This window comes from Rana temporaria, chromosome 4 (genome assembly GCF_905171775.1).
Source record: "Rana temporaria chromosome 4, aRanTem1.1, whole genome shotgun sequence".
NCBI classification, from domain to species: Eukaryota; Metazoa; Chordata; class Amphibia; order Anura; family Ranidae; genus Rana; species Rana temporaria.
In genome coordinates, this window is record NC_053492.1 from 61258417 (window position 1) to 61280509 (window position 22093).

The following is a 22093-nucleotide window of genomic DNA, read 5'->3' on the forward strand; positions in this document are numbered from 1 at the left end:
GGTTACGGATATAGTTGCACAAGCTGGTAAATATATAGGTAAGAGCATTAAAGTGATTCTAAAGCCTTAGGCCCGGTACACACGATAGAATCCATCCGCTGAAAAATCTCAGCGGATCGGTTTCAGCGGATAGATTCTATGGTGTGTACAATCCAGCGGATCTGTTTCCGCGGATTTTTATCCCCTGGGATGGATTTCAAGCGGATAAAAATTTGAAGACATGCTTTCAAATCTATCCGCTTGAATCCATCCCAACGGATTGATCCGCTGGTCTGTACAGACTCACCGGATCAATCCGTCCGAAGGGATCCCCCGCATGCGTCGTAATGATTCGACGCATGCGTGGAATTCCTTATATGACAGCGTCGCGCTCATCGCCGCGTCATCATCGCGGTGACAGCGCGACACGTCATCGCGAGGGGATTTCGGCGCGGATTTCGATCCTATGGTGAGTACACTCCATCGGATCCAAATCCGCTGAAATCCTCGAGAGGATTTATCCGTGGAAACGGTCCGCTGGACCGTATCCGCGGATAAATCCTCTCGTGTGTACTAGGCCTTAAAGGAGTTGTAAACTCCTATGGGACACGTTTGACACATTTTTGGGACCATTCACATTTATACAGCGATTAGTGCTATAAAACTGCACTGATTACTGTGTAAATGTGACTGGCAGGGAAAGAGTTAACACTAGGGGGCGATCAAGGGGTTAAATATGTTCCCTGGGAGTGATTTTAACTGTAGGGGGAGGGGACTCACAAGGGGAGACCGATCTGTGTTCCTCTGTACTGGGAACACACATCGGTCTCCTCACCTCTGACAGGACATGTATCTGTGTGTTTGCACACACAGATTTACAGTCCTGACGTAATCACGGGCAATCGCGGGTGCCCGACAGACATCGAGGCCGCCTGGCACGCGCACCGGGTTACAATCAATATATTTAGTGCAGGTAGAGTAGTGAGTCTGCAAGAAACATCTCCTAATATCAGGTGAGTAGTGCTGCCAGAGTTGCTTTTTGGTTTAAAATAATTCCAATATCATATAATCCACTTTAAAGCTGAACTCCAGCACTAAATTCTGTGACAGATCCAATAGTGGCTTTTGGAGAGGACTAGGGGCAAGCCTCCTACCCACTAACTGGGACATGAGATTTCCTGCCAGCAGCATCTGTGGAGTTACAACAAACGTCTCCAGCTGAAGTGCGGGCATCAGGGCACAGTGCCACCAACCATTGCCCAGCACTGGCAACAACTCCAGATTTCCAGGGAGCCGGGGCAGTGGCCCCTCTCCTCCGTAGCAGACCGAGGCCCGGAAAGGTAAAGACAACCCAACTCAATCGCTGGCATTCGGACAGAGGGTTCATAAACTCTGTCCCACACCTACTGATAGCAACCCTTCCCTGTGATCAAGAATGGAAATAATGGAATGGAATGGAAAGGTGTAATATTAATCTTGTACAGTCTAATGGTCAGAGGGAATATGGTGGCCCTCCTGCAGACTGGGTTGGATACGCTTCTTCACTTGAAAACATAAATATTTATCAACCATAGCCCTTAAAGATCTATATAAATAAATTAATTCCACTATATCAGACTGCTAAGTCACTTTTTGTCTTCTGATGACTTTTCTAGTGCACAGAATACACAAGTTTGTGTGTCTCCCATTGTTAATTGGGTTATCTACTGTTTCTGTCTGTTTGCTAATATTGTGTGCACACTTGTTAGCAAACTATTGTGGGATGTTACATGTTTGTTAATTAGATTACTGGTGAATTAGGATCACCGTTATTTGTTAGCTGTTAATTGGATTGTTGATTTAAGTTGCATTGTCATTTTCATATCCTCAAGAGGGGAATGTCCTCCTGTGGGGTATAAAGTATGTGTCTGAGTTTCAATAAAGAGTCATTCCTTTGGAGTTTTACCTCAACATCTTGTCTGTGTACAATGATTGGGGTAACAGGGCTGGTATTAGCTCTGGGTCTGCTGTACTGGTTTGGAGGGCAGGGAGCACAGTTTGGCAGAAGCACCTAATCGGGGTGGCAATCGGTTCCATCATACTTTCACTCTTACTTATTTTGATTTCACTGCACACTGGGAGCTTGCCACAGTGTGCATGTAGGATAGCCCGCCTCATTTCCAGGCTGGAGGGCATTCAACATAGCATTTCCCTTTCCTCTCAAGACATACTATCCCTGGCCAACCGCTCACAATTATTGTTTTTTAATCATGGAGGTTCAGTGTGACTCCTGGGCATTACATGGGTCAGTCTGCATGCAAATAGTTTACCTAGGTATGTCCACTCATCCAAACTGACATTTAACCATCAAGGCAATGTCATATTTGCATAACTCCTCCCAAGGTTTAGACTACTGGTTGCATCAGGGCTGACTGCTCTTGAGAGGAGTCTCGAGGCAGGAAGCAGTGATGTTTTCAGGAAGTTCTGTACAGCACCCTGCTGGCCTCTCCCACCCATGATCTGCCTGCCCCTGTACCTGCCTGACATCACTGGGTTTAAAATAAGGAATGTAATGAAAACAGGGGTTTTATTTAAAAATGTCATTAGCATATTTATGAGAATGAGGGTGAGGGAGGAACCAGGAAAGCTTTAAATGGCTTCTAAGGGTGCTTGCACACTGTCTCCCTGTAGTTTGGCCACTGTGCTGGTGCAGCGCAATGTAGCTAAAGGCTTTGGTGAAGATTACCCTGTGCTTTATCATAAACTTCAGCATTTAGACTTCATAAGGAATGCAACAAGAAATGTAAGGGTCCAATTAGGGTGGCTAAGATAGAACACAAAATACACATAGTGGAGGAGAGCAAAAAAATGCCAAGAAATTCTTAAATTTTTACAGTAAACGGTAAAAAAGGGAGGACAGACCATATTGGCCCCATAAAAAATGAGGAAGGACATCTGGTTACAAAGGAAGGGGAGATGGCGAAGGTATTGAATTTATTCTTCTCCTCAGTCTTCACGAGGGAATCGGGGAGGCTTCAGTAACCAAAACTGCAGTGTTTATCTTCATGACACATCACAGGAAGCACCTCCATGGTTAACAGAGGACAGAATTAAAATTAGACTTGGGAAACTTAACAATAATAAATCACTGGGACCAGATGGCTTGCACCCAAGGGTACTTAGGGAACTCAGTCAAGTAATTGCCAGACCATTGTTCCTAATTTCTACTGACAGTCTACTGACTGGAATGGTACCAGCTGATTGGAGAAAATCCAATGTAGTACCAATATTTAAAAAGGGCCCAAAATACATCCCTGGGAATTACAGACCAGTTAGCCTAACATCAATAGTATGCAAACTCTTGGAGGGGATGATAATGAACTGTATACAAGGTTTTAGTGATGAGAACGGTATCATTAGTAGTGTTGAGCAGAATATGCCATATTCGATTTCGCGATATATCTCGAATATATATTCGAATATTCGAGATATATTCGCTAAATTCGAATATTCGTGATATTTTATCGAAATTAATTGATTGCGATTTTTCGCTATTGCGAATGCGAAAATAATTGCGATTTTTTTAATAACTGCGGTAGGAGCGCTCTGATTGGCTCAGAATATTCGTGATATTTTATCGAAATATCGCAACATGCGAATGCGATATTTATTGCGCAATTTCGAGATATGCTGGAGGAGCGCTCTGATTGGCTCAGAATATTCGTGATATTTTATCGAAATATCGCAACACGCGAATGCGATATTTATTGCGCAATTTCGAGATATGCTGGAGGAGCGCTCTGATTGGCTCAGAATATTCGTGATATTTTATCGAAATATCGCAACATGCGAATGCGATATTTATTGCGCAATTTCGAGATATGCTGGAGGAGCGCTCTGATTGGCTCAGAATATTCGTGATATTTTATCGAAATATCGCAACATGCGAATGCGATATTTATTGCGCAATTTCGAGAAATGCTGTAGGAGCGCTCTGATTGGCTCACTCTGAAATCGAATATTCAAGATATTTTAACGCAATTTCACAAAATGCGAATGCGAAATTGATTGCAGATATTTCGAAAACTGCTGTAGCAGCACTCTGAAATCGAATATTTATGATATTTTAACCAAAGAACATATTGCGATTGCGATTTTTCGATCGCGCATGCGCAATCGCGCGAACAGCACGCGACCATTTCCTGGAGCCTTGCCAGTTTCCAACTTATGATCGCAACGCAATCACACAGCAACATGGTTGGAAGCAATTTCACTAAATCTGAGGAAAAGATGCTGATTTGTGTAAGTATTTTGACCACTGTTATTTCATCATCTTCAACTGCATTTTAGTCTAGTTTAAAAGTTAGTATATATGATCAGATATTAGTATTTCACAAAAAATGTGTCTCCTGCTTTTACAAAACTACAAGTCCCAGCATGCCTGGACAGCTGCAGACACCCTGGTTGGCAAATGTGTATTTAGGCACTTTTCCTTGTTATTTAGCATAATGAATTTAACATTTTTTTGGACATAGGACGTATGTGAACGTCCTGACTTCAGTGTCCTCAAGGCCCAAGGACGTTCGAATACATATTGCCCTTTAGATGTTGCAGAACTACAACTTCCAGCATGCCTGGGAATGCTGGCACTTCTAGTATTGTAAGTTCTGCAGGCCCCCATTTTTCAGGCCTTTATGCACGGGTCTCTAAACTGTGGCACCCTAGATGCAGCAAAAGTAAAATTCTTAGCATGCACTGACAGACCGTGGCTGATGGGAGTAGTAGTTTTGCAACAGCTGGAGGTGGACTGGTCTTGAAACCCAGAGTTAGGTAACAAACCCGTAGTGTTTTGCAACCATTCTGCCTCCAGCTGTTTTTTTTCTGTTGAAAAGCCTGTGGCGTGCAAAACACAACCCAAAAACTCCACCCGGTGCAAGGAAAAATTTGCACACACCTAAAGAGTGACATCACAAAAAACTGCGACGGTTGCATACGTCAGTGGTCCTCCGAAAAGGTCCCGTCTCTGACCCCCCCGGGGCGTTAGGCTCCTGACAGGGAAAAGAGTTACTGTGGTCCATACAGCCGAAGCCATATGGACCCATCTCGGTCCAAGCAGCGCAATCAACACGCGAACAACACGCGACCATTTCCTGGACCCTTGCCAGTTTCCAACTTTATGATCGCAACGCAATCGCAGAGCAAGATGGTTGGAAGTAATTTCACTGTATCTGAGGAAAAGTTGCTGATTTGTGTAAGTATTTTGACCACTGTTATTTCATTATCTTCAACTGCATTTTAGTCTAGTTTAAAAGTTAGTATATATGATCAGATATTAGTATTTCACAAAAAATGTGTCTCCTGCTTTTACAAAACTACAAGTCCCAGCATGCCTGGACAGCTGCAGACACCCTGGTTGGCAAATGTGTATTTAGGCACTTTTCCTTGTTATTTAGCATAATGAATTTAACATTTTTTTGGACATAGGACGTATGCGAACGTCCTGACTTCAGTGTCCTCAAGGCCCAAGGACGTTCGAATACATATTGCCCTTTAGATGTTGCAGAACTACAACTTCCAGCATGCCTGGGAATGCTGGCACTTCTAGTATTGTAAGTTCTGCAGGCCCCCATTTTTCAGGCCTTTATGCACGGGTCTCTAAACTGTGGCACCCTAGATGCAGCAAAAGTAAAATTCTTAGCATGCACTGACAGACCGTGGCTGATGGGAGTAGTAGTTTTGCAACAGCTGGAGGTGGACTGGTCTTGAAACCCAGAGTTAGGTAACAAACCCGTAGTGTTTTGCAACCATTCTGCCTCCAGCTGTTTTTTTTCTGTTGAAAAGCCTGTGGCGTGCAAAACACAACCCAAAAACTCCACCCGGTGCAGTGAAAAATGTGCACACACCTAAAGAGTGACATCACAAAAAACTGCGACGGGTACATACGTCAGTGGTCCTCCGAAAAGGTCCCGTCTCTGACCCCCCGGGGCGTTAGGCTCCTGACAGGGAAAAGAGTTAGCAACGCATATGTCCCCTATACGTGTATCCTGTGTTGTTAATAATATATTCATAATTATGCAAATGATAATGGCTGCTATATTTATGCAAAAAAGGTGGCGACCGAAATGGCAGGATATAAAATCTGTCATGTTACCCCTGTCATTGATTAATAAGGCGAGAATGCTTCCAATTGTTGAATAGCATACATTTACGTCATATATCCATAAGGCTGTCAACAGAAGTATTACAATATACTTTGTTCTTCATCTTGCAGAAGTTCCTGGAAACAGGATACGACCTGCTCCGCAGGCAGCCAGAGAAAAGGGCTGTGGTCAGCGCCCTAATCACTGACTTTGGCGGCCAACACGACCACAAGGCAATAGTGAAGAAGTGGTCTGACCTGAAGAGGCGCCAAATGGATCAGGTCAGACGTCTTCGGGATAGATATCATCCAGGTAAGTTATTGTTGACAGTTATGTTTTTTTTTTCAAAAGTGTATTTTGTGCGTGAACTCGAAAAAGAGAGGAGCCGGCCTGCAGGAGTTGGGAGGCCTCCCCCAGAGGCAATCTGCCATCTTTCTCCATGCCCTGGGTGGCAATGGCGGGTGTGAGGGGGTCCTCCCAACCCAACCTCGCATAGCACACCCACCGGGGGCGGGGCTGAGACCACCAAACTCAATTCACATGTAGCCGAGAGCGGGATCCGAACCCCTAGCTGCAGAGGTGAATCACTTGTCAGCGCAGTGGCAATCGCGTGGAGCCACCGCAGCTCCTTTGGTGACAGTTATGTAAGGTCATATGTAATTCATGTAAGGTCAGATGTTGTTAACCAAGATGCCATGTTGTGCTAACATATATCACCACCAGCCAAGGTATTCATAGTACTGTTGAAAAAAGACATGGGACAGCAGACAGGAACACAGAAGTTATGTGGGAACATAATTTTCCCATTGCTTTGCATGGGACTTTAAAGAAAAACCCCGACCATGGCAAATGGGGGTGGGTAAGGGTTAAACCACCTATCCTATGTTTGTGGCTGACATATAAGTAACCTGTGTGCCAAGTTTCATGTAAATATCTTTAGCCGTTTGTACGTGATGCTGGAACATACATACATACATACATACATGCACACACACGTTGAGTTTTATATATATAGATTCCACTAAATTCCTGTGTTAGGCGTGGGGTTGTTATAGTAATCCCGTGTGCTCCATCAGGCCCTTTTTTTAACATGAGATCGTCTGAACAAAACAAAGGAGACAAAAACAGCTCATTTTAACATGGTGGCATCCCAGCTCACGCTCAGTCCCCTGTAGTGCCCACAAGACCCTTTAATATAACATTGTCCCATTGGTTAACTGTCTATATAAATCAATTTGTATTCATATACAATACAGCAGAGTACACAGAATTTGCATACGTCATTAGAAAACATTTTTATAATATATGAACATTGTGTTATTATAGGTGCTCCAATACCAGTTGTGCGCGCCAAGCGCAGAAGGCGCCAGGCCGATGAGGAGGAGGAGGAGGATGCGGCAGAGGAGGATGCGGCAGAGGAGGAGATGGATGAGGAGGAGCAGCCAGGGCCCTCCCACTCCCCAACCCCAGCTCCTGTTGAGGAGCAAGCTGAGGAGCTTCCCCCCCCCCACCACCCCAACTTCTCAAGCAGAAGAGCAGGAGGAAGACAGCGGTCCTGTGAGCCTCGTTCAGGAAGGTAAATATGTGCACAATGATTAATAACATTTCAACAATAAAATGTAGATATAAAAATGGACAACATATAAAGCGCACCTGTCAGATTGTAGAACCATAATATGGTATTGATGCTAGAAGTATACAGGTAGTGCATAATTATTAGGCAAGTTGTATTTTTGAGGATTCATTTTATTATTGAACAACAACCATGTTCTCAATGAACCCCAAAAACTCATTAATATCAAAGCTGAATTTTTTTGGAAGTAGTTTTTAGTTTGTTTTTAATGTTAGTTATTTTCGGGGGATATCTGTGTGTGCAGGTGACTACTATTACTGTGCAGAATTATTAGGCAACTTAACAAAAAAATAAATAGATACCCATTTCAATGATTTATTTTTAACAGTGAAACCAATATAACATCTCAACATTCACAAATACACATTTCTGACATTTAAAAACAAAACAAAAACAAATCAGTGACCAATATAGCCACCTTTCTTTGCAAGGACACTCAAAAGCCTGACATCCATGGATTCTGTCAGTGTTTTGATCTGTTCACCATCAACATTGCGTGCAGCAGCAACCACAGCCTCCCAGACACTGTTCAGAGAGGTGTACTGTTTTCCCTCCTTGTAAATCCCACATTTGATGATGGACCACAGGTTCTCAATGGGGTTCAGATCAGGTGAACAAGGAGGCCATGTCATTACTTTTTTTTATTTAATACCCTTTCTTGCCAGCCACGCTGTGGAGTACTTTGACACGTGTGATGGAGCATTGTCCTGCATGAAAATCATGTTTTTCTTGAAGGATGGTGACTTCTTCCTGTACCACTGCTTGAAGAAGGTCTCTTCCATAATCTGGCAGTAGGACTGGGAGTTGAGCTTGACTCCATCCTCAATCCGAAAAGGCCCCACAAGCTCATCTTTGATGATACCAGCCCAAACCAGTACTCCACCACCACCTTGCTGGCGTCTGAGTCGGACTGGAGCTCCCTGCCCTTTACCAATCCAGCCACGGGCTCTTCCATCTGGCCCATCAAGACTCACTCTCATTTCAGCAGTCCATAAAACCTTAGAAAAATCTTTCTTGAGATATTTATTGGCACAGTCTTGACGTTGCAGCTTGTGTGTCTTGTTCAGTGGTCGTCGTCTTTCAGCCTTTCTTACCTTGGCCATGTCTCTGGGTATTGCACACCTTGTGCTTTTGGGCACCCCAGTGATGTTGCAGCTCTGAAATATGGCCAATCTGGTGGCAAGTGGCATCTTGGCAGCTGCACGCTTAACTTTTCTCAGTTCATGGGCAGTTATTTTGCACCTTTGTTTTTCCACACGCTTCTTTTGTTTGATGATCACGCTTCAGAAGCTTTGCAATTTTAAGAGTGCTGCATCCCTCTGCTAGATATCTCTCTATTTTGGACTTTTCAGAGTCTGTCAAGTCCTTCTTTTGGCCCATTTTGCCAAAGAAAAGGAAATTGACTAATAATTATGCACACCTGATATAGAGTGTTGATGTCATTAGACCACACACCTTCTCATTACAGAGATGTACATTACCTAATATGCCTAATCGGTAGTAGGCTTTCGAGCCTATACAGCTTGGAGTAAGACAGTGTTTCTCAATTCCAGTCCTCAGGCCCCCCCAACAGGTCAGGTTTTCAGGATTTCCCTCAGATGAAAAGGCTGTGGTGATTACTAAGGCAGTGAAACTGATCAAATCACCTGTGCAAAATAATGGAAATCCTGAAAACCTGACCTGTTGGGGGGGCCTGAGGACTGGAATTGAGAAACATTGGAGTAAGACAACATGCATAAAGAGGATGATGTGGTCCAAATACTCATTTGCCTAATAATTCTGCACTCCCGGGATGTGTTAGACACATAACAAGTGTATACACATGATAATGATTGATTAATAAGCAAAAAAAATATTTTATTTATTTGGTAACGTTCTTTGAAATCCAAATGTTTTTTTATTATATCCTAACAGCATCAAGAGATCTGAGAAGGCAGAACAGACTCATCAAAAAGACCCACCAGAGGATCCTGCAAAACCAACGGAAGATCCGCTACCTAACACAACAAAATGCTCTGCTAGAGCAGCAGCAATCCGATCATATTGCGGAACTGGAACGCATTCAGAAACGCATTGATAGTTATATTTGAATTTATTTTTGTATTAAAAAATCTTATTTTTTGGAAATGTTTCATTTCTTTTTGAGATAGATTTGTAGGTTTTTCAACACATCTAACTTCACATCAAACAAATCAACATCAACACATTTAACTTCATAATAAGCAAAAACATTTTATACTATTATTTTATTTAACAGTAACCTAGGACAAACTAAAGCACACGACACAGACACGACGAACACAAAATAAACTGTTGAAAAATGAACATAACAAAAGCAACAATATATATATATATACAAAGAGAGAGAGAGGGAGAGCAAGAAAGAGAGAGAATGCATATGAGCTCTTGCAGACAGCCCAATGGTTGCAGTATAAATGCCGCAAAACAGGGTTTAACATAAGGTTCATTGTTATAGTTACACTTGCTGTTTAGATCCGGTCTGGTAGCTTGTAGCGGAGGCTGTTGGTGGATCCGCTGTGCCAGAGAGGTCATGAAGCTTTACTCAGCATGGAGGCAGCAGCAGGAGTATTAAAATATAATATAACTAGACAATGCATTTCCTGAGGAAAATGCGAGTGGGAATGCTGAATAGCTTAATTGGTGAGCCCCTTGCCAAAGACATTCACCATAACCACTACACTATCTTTAGGACACACAGCTTCTTTCTCTATCTGCAAAGTATAGAGTATGCTGACTTCCTGGTCGCCCCTCCCCCCTCAATAGGTTTCCCCTCCCCCCCAGGTCAGTGAGGAGGAATATTGCACTGAGGTCAGGAAAGTTATTTATGGAAAGAAATAACATTACAAACGCTTTTAATTCACAGATCTAATACATGATTTAAGCCTCCAAACAAAGCTTAATAAATCCTCAACCGTACATGCGATCGATACAACGACTACACCGTTTGAAATACACGGCCCTTGTAAACGCATCGATATGAAATTTATGTTGATAAACTTAAAAATGTGGCCATGTCTGCGATTTAGAAAAGAGCGTCTTTGTGAGTTCTGCAGCAACATTTTTTAGATAATTTAACATGAGAGTCTATGAGACATAATTTCTGGCTGTTGCTCCAATAACTAAAACTAAAATACGTATCGCAGAATTGATCACATTGCCATAAACCAGACAAGCATAGCTACGTTTTGATATAAAAATTGTGTATGAAAAGTAGATCTTGTGGGCGTGAGACCAATTTGTTTCCCCTTTTTCTAAAGATATTTTTAATTACAAAGATCTCCAATGTTAAGGTCACATGACAGACTCTAAATCCCCTCCATAGGATTACATTATAACCGATTGCATTTTTGTGAAAAATTCGCCAAACGTAAATTGCGTTTTCACCAAAAAATTGTAAACGATAACGATCTGAAAAGTCATAGCCGGATAGCTAAATATTTTGTGACCGCTTTAAAGTTTGTTTAGTGTCTGTAAGTGAAAGTATGAAGTAGCTGAAACTTTTGGCAGGGCATGTGAATTCAAAGGGGAAAAGGATGTTCTCATTGACTTCAATGTTAAAAAAAAGGGTCTAAAAGCTTAAAATTTATAAAAGTGTAAATAGTCGAAAAAAACTTGAAGAAGTCCCATCATTAGCTGAACGAGACGAACATTTTTACAGTTGAATGGTCTCAATAGCTGAAAGTATGCCGAAGTTACGCAGAACCAAAAAACGTAAGGAATAATAAGATTACTAAATTTACGTATATCAATACTGGAAATGTTTATTAAAGCATTCACACTAATTAAGATTAATACATTTACGGGTATCCATACTGGGAATGCTTATTAAAGCATTCCCACTAAGTATCACACAGGCATGATTTACAAGCAGTAGTGGTAATAGTACTAGATAGCATAAAAACACTTGGGGAATACTTTACAGCATCAGTAGTGGTCATAGTAGTCAATAGTGTACCAAAAAATTGGGACACAGGTGTCTTGACTGAGCTGTAATAGTAGTAGTAGACATTGACAATACAGTGTCAAATCACTCGGGCAAGAGGTGCCATGATGAACAGCAGCAGCAGCATCAGTAGTGGTAATAGTAGTATAGAGTGGCAAATAACTAGTGACATAGGTGTCTTGATTGAGCAGTAGTAGTAGTAGTAGACATTGACAATACAGAGTCATATCACTTGGGCAGGAGGTGCCATGATGAACAGCAGTGGTAATAGGAGTATATAGAGTGTGAATTAACTGCTGACATAGGTGTATTGACTGAGCAGCAGAAGCAGCAGTAGTAGTATTAGCAGTAGTAGTTGATACAGAGTCATATCACTTGGGCAGGAGGTGCCATGATGAACAGCAGTGTTAATAAGAGTATATAGGGTGTGAAATAACTGCTGACATAGATGTCTTGACTGGGCAGCAGCAGCAGAAGCAGCAGTAGTAGTATTAGCAGTAGTAGTTGATACAGAGTCATATCACTTGGGCAGGAGGTGCCATGATGAACAGCAGTGTTAATAAGAGTATATAGGGTGTGAAATAACTGCTGACATAGATGTCTTGACTGGGCAGCAGAAGCAGCAGTAGTAGTATTACCAGTAGTAGTTGATACAGAGTCATATCACTTGGGCAGGAGGTGCCATGATGAACAGCAGTGTTAATAAGAGTATATAGGGTGTGAAATAACTGCTGACATAGATGTCTTGACTGGGCAGCAGCAGCAGAAGCAGCAGTAGTAGTATTAGCAGTAGTAGTTGATACAGAGTCATATCACTTGGGCAGGAGGTGCCATGATGAACAGCAGTGTTAATAAGAGTATATAGGGTGTGAAATAACTGCTGACATAGATGTCTTGACTGGGCAGCAGAAGCAGTAGTAGTAGTATTAGCAGTAGTAGTTGATACAGAGTCATATCACATGGGCAGGAGGTGCCATGATGAACAGCAGTAGGAATAGGAGTATATAGAGTGTGAAATAACTGCTGACATAGGTGTATTGACTGGGCAGCAGCAGCAGAAGCAGCAGTAGTAGTATTAGCAGTAGTAGTTGATACAGAGTCATATCACATGGGCAGGAGGTGCCATGATGAACAGCAGTAGGAATAGGAGTATATAGAGTGTGAAATAACTGCTGACATAGGTGTATTGACTGGGCAGCAGCAGCAGAAGCAGCAGTAGTAGTATTAGCAGTAGTAGTTGATACAGAGTCATATCACATGGGCAGGAGGTGCCATGATGAACAGCAGTAGGAATAGGAGTATATAGAGTGTGAAATAACTGCTGACATAGGTGTATTGACTGGGCAGCAGCAGCAGAAGCAGCAGTAGTAGTATTACCAGTAGTAGTTGATACAGAGTCATATCACTTGGGCAAGAGGTGCCATGATGAACAGCAGTGTTAATAAGAGTATATAGGGTGTGAAATAACTGCTGACATAGATGTCTTGACTGGGCAGCAGAAGCAGCAGTAGTAGTATTACCAGTAGTAGTTGATACAGAGTCATATCACATGGGCAGGAGGTGCCATGATGAACAGCAGTAGGAATAGGAGTATATAGAGTGTGAAATAACTGCTGACATAGGTGTATTGACTGGGCAGCAGCAGCAGAAGCAGCAGTAGTAGTATTAGCAGTAGTAGTTGATACAGAGTCATATCACATGAGCAGGAGGTGCCATGATGAACAGCAGTAGGAATAGGAGTATATAGAGTGTGAAATAACTGCTGACATAGGTGTATTGACTGGGCAGCAGCAGCAGAAGCAGCAGTAGTAGTATTAGCAGTAGTAGTTGATACAGAGTCATATCACATGGGCAGGAGGTGCCATGATGAACAGCAGTAGGAATAGGAGTATATAGAGTGTGAAATAACTGCTGACATAGGTGTATTGACTGGGCAGCAGCAGCAGAAGCAGCAGTAGTAGTATTACCAGTAGTAGTTGATACAGAGTCATATCACTTGGGCAAGAGGTGCCATGATGAACAGCAGTGTTAATAAGAGTATATAGGGTGTGAAATAACTGCTGACATAGATGTCTTGACTGGGCAGCAGAAGCAGCAGTAGTAGTATTACCAGTAGTAGTTGATACAGAGTCATATCACATGGGCAGGAGGTGCCATGATGAACAGCAGTAGGAATAGGAGTATATAGAGTGTGAAATAACTGCTGACATAGGTGTATTGACTGGACAGCAGCAGCAGAAGCAGCAGTAGTAGTATTAACAGTAGTAGTTGATACAGAGTCATATCACTTGGGCAGGAGGTGCCATGATGAACAGCAGTGTTAATAAGAGTATATAGGGTGTGAAATAACTGCTGACATAGATGTCTTGACTGGGCAGCAGAAGCAGCAGTAGTAGTATTACCAGTAGTAGTTGATACAGAGTCATATCACATGGGCAGGAGGTGCCATGATGAACAGCAGTAGGAATAGGAGTATATAGAGTGTGAAATAACTGCTGACATAGGTGTATTGACTGGGCAGCAGCAGCAGAAGCAGCAGTAGTAGTATTAACAGTAGTAGTTGATACAGAGTCATATCACATGGGCAGGAGGTGCCATGATGAACAGCAGTAGGAATAGGAGTATATAGAGTGTGAAATAACTGCTGACATAGGTGTATTGACTGGGCAGCAGCAGCAGAAGCAGCAGTAGTAGTATTACCAGTAGTAGTTGATACAGAGTCATATCACTTGGGCAGGAGGTGCCATGATGAACAGCAGTGTTAATAAGAGTATATAGGGTGTGAAATAACTGCTGACATAGGTGTCTTGACTGATCCAGAGGAGTCATGGGAGAAAATCATGTGGTCAGATGAGACCATAATATAACTTTTTGATCATAATTTCACTAACCGTGTTCGGAGGAAGAATAATGATGAGTACCATGCCAAGAACGCCATCCCTAATGTGAAGCATGGGGGTGGTAGCATCATGCTTTGGTGGTGTTTTTCTGCACATGGGACAGGGTGACTGCACTGTATTAAGGAGAGGATGACCGTGGCCATGTATTGCGAGATTTTGGGCAACAACCTCCTTCCCTGAGTTAGAGCTTTGAAGATGGGTCGAGGCTGGGTCTTCCAACATGACAATGACCCAAAGCACACAGCCAGGATAACCAAGGATTGGCTCTGTAAGGAGCATATCAAGGTTCTGGCGTGGCCTAGCCAGTCTCCAGACCTAAACCCAATAGAGAATCTTTGGAGGGAGCTCAAACTCCGTGTTTCTCAGCGAGAGCCCAGAAACCTGACTGATGTAGAGAAGATCTGTGTGGAGGAGTGGGCCAAAATCCCTCCTCCAGTGTGTGCAAAGCTGGTGTAAAACTACAAGAAAGGTTTGACCGCTGTAATTGCAAAGAAAGCCTACTGTACCAAATATTAACATTGATTTTCTCAGATGTTAAAATAGTTATATTCAGCACTGTAAATACATCAGGTCCGGGGCTCCATCAGGGAATGCATGACAAGGGACCCTTCAGCGCCCTGAACCGACGACGGGTGCCAGAAAGTCACCGCCGATCCAGGACTCATTCATCTTTATGAATGTGAGTCTGTCCACGGAGTCTGTGGACAGACGGGTCCTCTTGTCCGTGACCACCCCACCTGCCGCGCTGAATGTCCGCTCAGATAGTACGCTGGAGGGGGGGCAAGACAATAACTCCAGCGCATACTGAGCGAGCTCGCGGCAGGTGTCCAATCTGGCAACCCAGTACTCCATGGGGTCGTCGGTGCTCATACTGTCAGAAGCACCGACGGACGCCATGTAGTCTGCCACCATGTGGGCCAGCCGCTGGTGGTGACTGCTGCTGCTGCTGGTGCTGGTACTGGGTCGCTCGGTTTGGAAGAACATCCTCATCTCATCCATTAGGTCCCCTGCTCGGCTGCTGCTGGGTGCAGCCACCTGCTGGGTGAGATGAGGGGGGACAACTGGAGGCCGGGGAGTTGCCTGCTCCAACCGTCTGACAATGCCTGCCTGCAGTTCCTCCATCCGGTGCTGCCTCCGGCTGGCTGGGATGAACTGCTCCAGTTTCCCCTTGCACCTGGGATCCAAAAGGGTGGCCATCCAGAAATCATCCCTCGCCTTGATGGTCTTAACCCGGGGGTCCCTCCTGAGGCATCTCAGCATGTGGGCAGCCATGGGGAAGAGCACAGCCCGCTGTGACTCCTCACTGCTGGCCAGGTGAATGAGGTGCGACTCTTCATCCCTGAGGCGCTGCTGGTCAAACTCAGAGATGCCCAACCCCCGGACTATCGGTGCCCCCAACACCGGCTCTCCCTCCTGACCAGGCCCTGACTCCGGGACGACACCAGCAACCACCTCCTCCTCATCATCATCATCCTCCTCCTCCTCCTCGTCCTGGCCCTGGTCTCGGTGGAGCATTGCTGACTCCTCCTGCTCCACCAAGGCACTCTCCCCAGCTTCGAGCAGGCGATCTACTGTCCTCTCCAGCATGAACACTATTGGCAGCACGCTATTGAGGCCGACGTGCTCACTGCTGACCATCTTGGTCGCCTGCTCGAAGGAGGACAACACTTGGCAGACCTGGTTTATCTGCCCCCACTCCGCACAGGCGATGAAAGGGAGTTGTGGTGAAGCCCTCTCAGTGCCTAGTTCCATCAGGTACTCCCTCACCGCCCTTTGCTGCTCCCACAACCTCTTCAGCATGTGGAGGGTGGAGTTCCACCGCGTCACACTGTCCACAATCAGCCTGTGAAGGGGCAGACTGTACTTCCGCTGCAACTTGGACAGGGACGCGGTAGCGGTTGGGGAGCGCCTGAAGTGGCTGGCAATCCTACGCGCCTTTGCCACAATGTCACTCAACCCGGGATAAGTGCGCAGGAACTTCTGCACCACCAGGTTGAGGACATGTGCCAGACAGGGCACGTGGGTCAGACTGCCAGCACTGAGGGCGGCGAGTAGGTTGCTGCCGTTATCGCAGACAACCATACCTGCCTGGAGCCTTCGGGGTGTCAGCCACTTCTGGACCTGAGCCTGAAGTGCTTTCAGCACTTCTTCTCCAGTGTGTCTCCGGTCCCCTAAACTAACAAGCTGGAGCACGGCCTGACAGCGCACGTACCCCACACTTGAGTAGCTACGGGGGCGCTTGCTGGGAGGCTCAGCAGCTGCGGAGACAGTGGCTTGAGGGAGACCAGCAGTTCTCCCCTGGACACCCCGGGGCGGCACCACAAGATCGGTTGCCACCGATCCCTCACCGACGCCTCGGAGGGAAACCCAATGGGCCGTGAAGCTGATGTAGCGCCCCTGCCCATGCCTGCTGGTCCAGCCATCCATTGTCAGATGAACCCTGTCGCTGACAGCGTGATCCAGCGACAGGGTTACATTCTGCACAATGTGCTGGTGTAGGGCAGGGACACCAGTCATGGCAAAGAAATGGCGGCTGGGGACACGCCATTGGGGTTGGGCCTGCTCCAACATCTGCCTGAAGGGGTTGCTGTCAACTATGTTGAAGGGCAGCAGATGTTGGACAATAACCCTTGCCAGGAGCCCATTGAGGGAACGCACACGTCGGTCTCCAGGGGGGAAGGGAGTGGTGCGGTCAAAGGCGTCTGAAATCGACGCCTGGCGCCGGACGGCAGTGCGGGACACAGACGTGGAGGGTGCTGTGGAAGTAGAGGTCTGGCTGCCGGTACCAGTACCTCTACTAGAGGGAGCGGGGGGGCATGACCTGCTGGAAAGAGATGAAGATGTGGCAGGGGCTGCTGTACCCTGCTCACTTGTGGTGGTGGCGCTGCTACCACCACCACGCTTCATCTCGTCAAACACCGCCCAGTGGTTTATCCTCAGGTGCTGGTTCAGGGCTGTGGTACCCACCCGAGCCAAACACTTCCCTCTCTTCACCCTCACTTTACAAATCCGGCAGATGGCCACGGTAGGGTTGTCTGCCACCAGGGTAAAGTAGTTCCAGACAGGTGACTTCAGCACCGCCCTCCTGTCAGATGGGGTGACGCTTACTTGCACCTGCTGGGACTCGGTGCGCACAGGTGGAGCTGCCTGCTGCTGCTGCTGCTGCTGCTCCTCCTGACACCTCCTGCTGCCATCACCAGTGGAGACCCTGACGATGGTCTCCCTGGTGGTGACCTGGCGCACCGTTTCACCAGGGTGCCTACCTTCCCCGTCGTCACTGACGTAGTGAGCCGACGCGTCAGATGGCAACCATGATGGGTCACCCTCTTCGCCCACAGAGATGTCAGACCAAGGGCTGAGATGTGTTGGTCTGAGGGAACCAACTGACATGGAGCCTCTAGCCTGGCTCCGCTGTCCCCTCACCCACGCCTGGGTCTGACTAGGTGCTGCTGTTTCCTGCACCAAAACAGCAGCACCAGTTTAAAGGGATGTTTCTGGGATACTGCCAGCAGGTATCCCATCCTCCTCATCCATCCCTTCAAAAAGGTCCTGACCATCAGGACAGAGCTGAGGGTCTGCCTGATGCATGGCCTCCCCCAAGATATCCCTCTCACTGTCGCTGTCGAACAGTAAGATGCTGGACTCTTGGGGGCTGGGGGGGGGTACTACAGGCACCGGTGTAATGGTGGTACTACTGTGAGTCGGGACCGACGACTCAGTGGCACTGCTGTGCCCCATGTAGTCCACCACTACTTCAGCCTGAGATGGCAATATCGGGCGGCTGCCCGATGGGAAGAACTCCCGGATCAGGCGGACTCCCCTTGCACCCGATCCTCTACCACTAGTAGGGGCACGAGAGGTACCCCGTGCTGGCAGCGACCCAGCACTGGGAGTAACTCCCCTACCCCTGCTGCCACGGCCACGGATGCCGCTCATTATTGCTGATATGTGTGTGGGGGGGGGTAAACTTTATTGGGGGGGGAAAATGTGAACAAAATGTGTTTTTGTGTTTTTTTTTACAAGACAGGCACGCAGACAAAGACGTACACAGACAGCTACTAAACTATAAGAAAAGTAGTACACCAAAGACAAGGACTACAAAATTAAAGAAAAAAAAAAAAGCACTAAACAAACACTAACTTTTTTTTTTTAAACACAAAACACACACTAAGCTAAGCTAGATGAAATAAATGTACACTAACAGTGTGTACACTTACTACACAAAATTTAACTAAACTGAACACAAAACTTAGCTTTTAGAAAAGCTCTTTAGGAAAAACTAAGCAAAATGTGCACTGAAATGACTAGCAAATATCACTGAACAGCGAAGCTGCAAGATCAAACAGTAACACAAGATGAACAAAACTTAGCTTTTAGAAAAGCTCTTTTAGAAAGCTCAGCAAAATGTGCACTGAAATCACTAGCAAATATCACTGAACAGCAAAGATGCAGGATCAAACAGTAACACAAATGAACAAAACAGCACAAAACAGCACAAAACGTAGCTTTGAAAAAAGCTCTTGGGTCTATTGCTTTGAAAAAAGCAGTTGATATACTGGAAAAGATGCACTGGAATCACTAAATAGCAATGCAGCACTATGCTGGTGATGATATAAATCAATCAGGAACAAAGACACAGGAACACAGAAACAGCCTCCACACTCTCTAGCCAGCTTCTGAATCTGCAATGAAATGGTGCTGGGAGTGAGCTTATATAATGTCCATGCAGGCAGGTTCCTATTGGTTGCTAACCTCTGACGAGTGTGGAAGGAGAACTCTGATTGGCTCTGATGCAAAAGGGCGGAGAAAATAATCGCGCAATATTCCTATTGCCGAATATTCGCATTGCGAATATTCGGCAATATAAAATGATCGCTTCAGCTACTCGGCCCAAGGTCTCTAATCATACCAGCAATGCTTTTAGACGTCTATGGAGATCACTAGGATGTGATCTGTTTTAAAAATGAAACTGTAAAAATCGCTCTGATGCGGAAGATAGGGGCGAAGAAAATAATCGCGCGATATTGCGTTTGCCGAATAATCGCATTGCGATTTTTCGAGAAAATTCAATGAACGCTTCAGCTACTCGGCCCAGGGTCTCTAATCATACCAGCAATGCTTTTAGACGTCGATGGAGATATCTAGGATGTGATCTGTTTTAAAAAAAAAATTGTAAAAAATCGAATATTCGGAATTGCGAATATTCACCGCGAAATTCGAAATATAGCGCGATTTCTCGAATATGCTATATTCGAGTTGAATATTCGCAATGCGAATATTCGTGAGCAACACTAATCATTAGCAATAATCAGCATGGATTAATGACGAATCGTTCTTGCCAAACCAATCTATTAACCTTCTATAAGGAGGGGAATTGCCATCTAGATAAAGGAAGGCCCGTAGACGTGGTGTATCTGGATTTTTCAAAAGCATTTGACACAGTTCCCTATAAACATTTACTGTAAAAAGTAAGGTCAGTTGGCATGGACCATAGGGTGAGTACATGGATTGAAAACTGGCTACAGGGGCAAGTTCAGAGGATAGTGATAAATGGGGAGTACTCGGAATGGTGGGGTTGTCCAGGGTTCTGTGCTGGGACCAATCCTATTTAATTTGTTCATAAATGACCTGGAGGATGGGGTAAACAGTTCAATCTCTGTATTTGCCGACGATACTAAGCTAAGCAGGGAAATAACTTTTCCGCAGGATGTGAAAACCTTGCAAAAAGATCAGAACAAATTAATGGGGTGGGCAAATACATGGCAAATGAGGTTCAATGTAGAAAAAATAATGCATTTGGGTGGCAAAAATATGAATGCAATTTATACACTGGGGGGAGAACCTCTGGGGGAATCTAGGATGGAAAAGGACCTGGGGGTCCTAGTAGATGATAGGCTCAGCAATGGCATGCAATGCCAAGCTGTTGCTAACAAAGCAAACATAATATTGGCATGCATTAAAAAGGGGATTAACTCCAGAGATAAAACGTGAATTCTTCCGCTCTACAAGACTCTGGTCTGGCTGCACCTAGAGTATGCTGTCCAGTTTTGGGCACCAGTCCTCAGGAGTATGTACTGGAAATGGAGGGAGTACAAAGAAGGGCAACAAAGCTAATAAAGGGCCTGGAGGATATTAGGTATGAGGAAAGTTTGCGAGCACTGAACTTATTCTCTCTGGAGAAGAGACGCTTGAGAGGGGATATGATTTCAATTTGCAAATACCGAACTGGTGACCCCACAATAGGGATGAAACTTTTTCACGGAAGGGAGTTTAACAAGACACATGACCATTAAAATTAGAAGAAAAGATGTTTAACCTTAAAATACGTAGAGGGTTCTTTACTGTAAGAGCGGCAAGGATGTGGAATCCCCTTACACAGGTGGTGGTCTCAGCGGGGGCATCGATAGTGTCATAAAATGATTAGATATGCACCTGAACAACCACAACATACATGGATATACAATGTAACACTGACATATAATCACACACATAGGTTGGACGTGATTGACTTGTGTATTTTTTCAACCTCATCTACTATGTATCTGGTGTTTTCTTTTTTTGCATGTTCTAAAAGTGCACCAAAAATCATGCATACTGCATCTTTGGGGTGCTTTTAGAAAATGCACTAAAAACACCTGATCTAATAGAAGTCTATGGAAAACCTGTATTAAAACCTCAGGTACACTGTGCTGCACTGCAGCACGGCAGTGTGAAAGCGCCAATAAATGGCCCACCATTAGCCAAAATATTTTAAGTTTTTCTCATACAAATAAAACCGGGGGAAAAAAAGGTAAAATAAAATCTTTAAGTAACAATGTGCAAATTATGATAAAATAGTGTAAAAAAGGGAAAAAATACAACTATAAAAACAATCAAATATACTAAACTACCCCAAATGCACCAATAAGAAAAGAAACCATGCCCTATAAATACAGGAAAAAAAATTTTTTCAAGAAAATTTAAAATTTACCAAAGCAGCTTAAAGCCCCAGAGTTCCACAAATTTTTCAGTTCATTAAAAGTTACTTTTAATAAACACACGCTTACCTGTCCCACGGTCCAGCGATGCGGCTGCCCAAAACCTCAGTTCTCTCCTCTGCGCCAGCATCACTAGTGTGGGCACCCGGCTGTGAAGCTGCAAGCTGTCACAGCCGGGTGCCCACACTAGTGAGTAACACTGCACTTTCCTAAATGGCCGAGCAATCTTCTGGGACCTTTGACATATCCCAGAAGATTACAAGGAGGGAGAGTGGGAGTCGCTTACGCGGCGCAGGCAGAAGTGGGAGCTGGGTACCTGTCAAAACTAGGTCCCCACCCCAAAAAAATGACATGCCAAATGTGGCAAGTCAGGGGGTTAGGACTCCTTAAAGCGGAAGTTCCACTTTTGGGTGGCACTCTGCTTTAATAAGTGAAATTAAGAGCTTCAGTGTCAGCGTAATTTTGCTGATGGTGTTTCAGTCCTCTTGCAGCAAAAGTGTATTTATTTTGTGTTTTTGCTA

General features: G+C 44.8%; 1 protein-coding gene across 1 annotated transcript in view; it reads right to left on the reverse strand.

Annotated features, from left to right (window-relative positions):
* The window catches only part of LOC120936253 (adhesion G protein-coupled receptor F4-like), a 330798-nt gene that overhangs the window by 238150 nt on the left and 70555 nt on the right, over nt 1–22093 (reverse strand). The window lies entirely within an intron of this gene.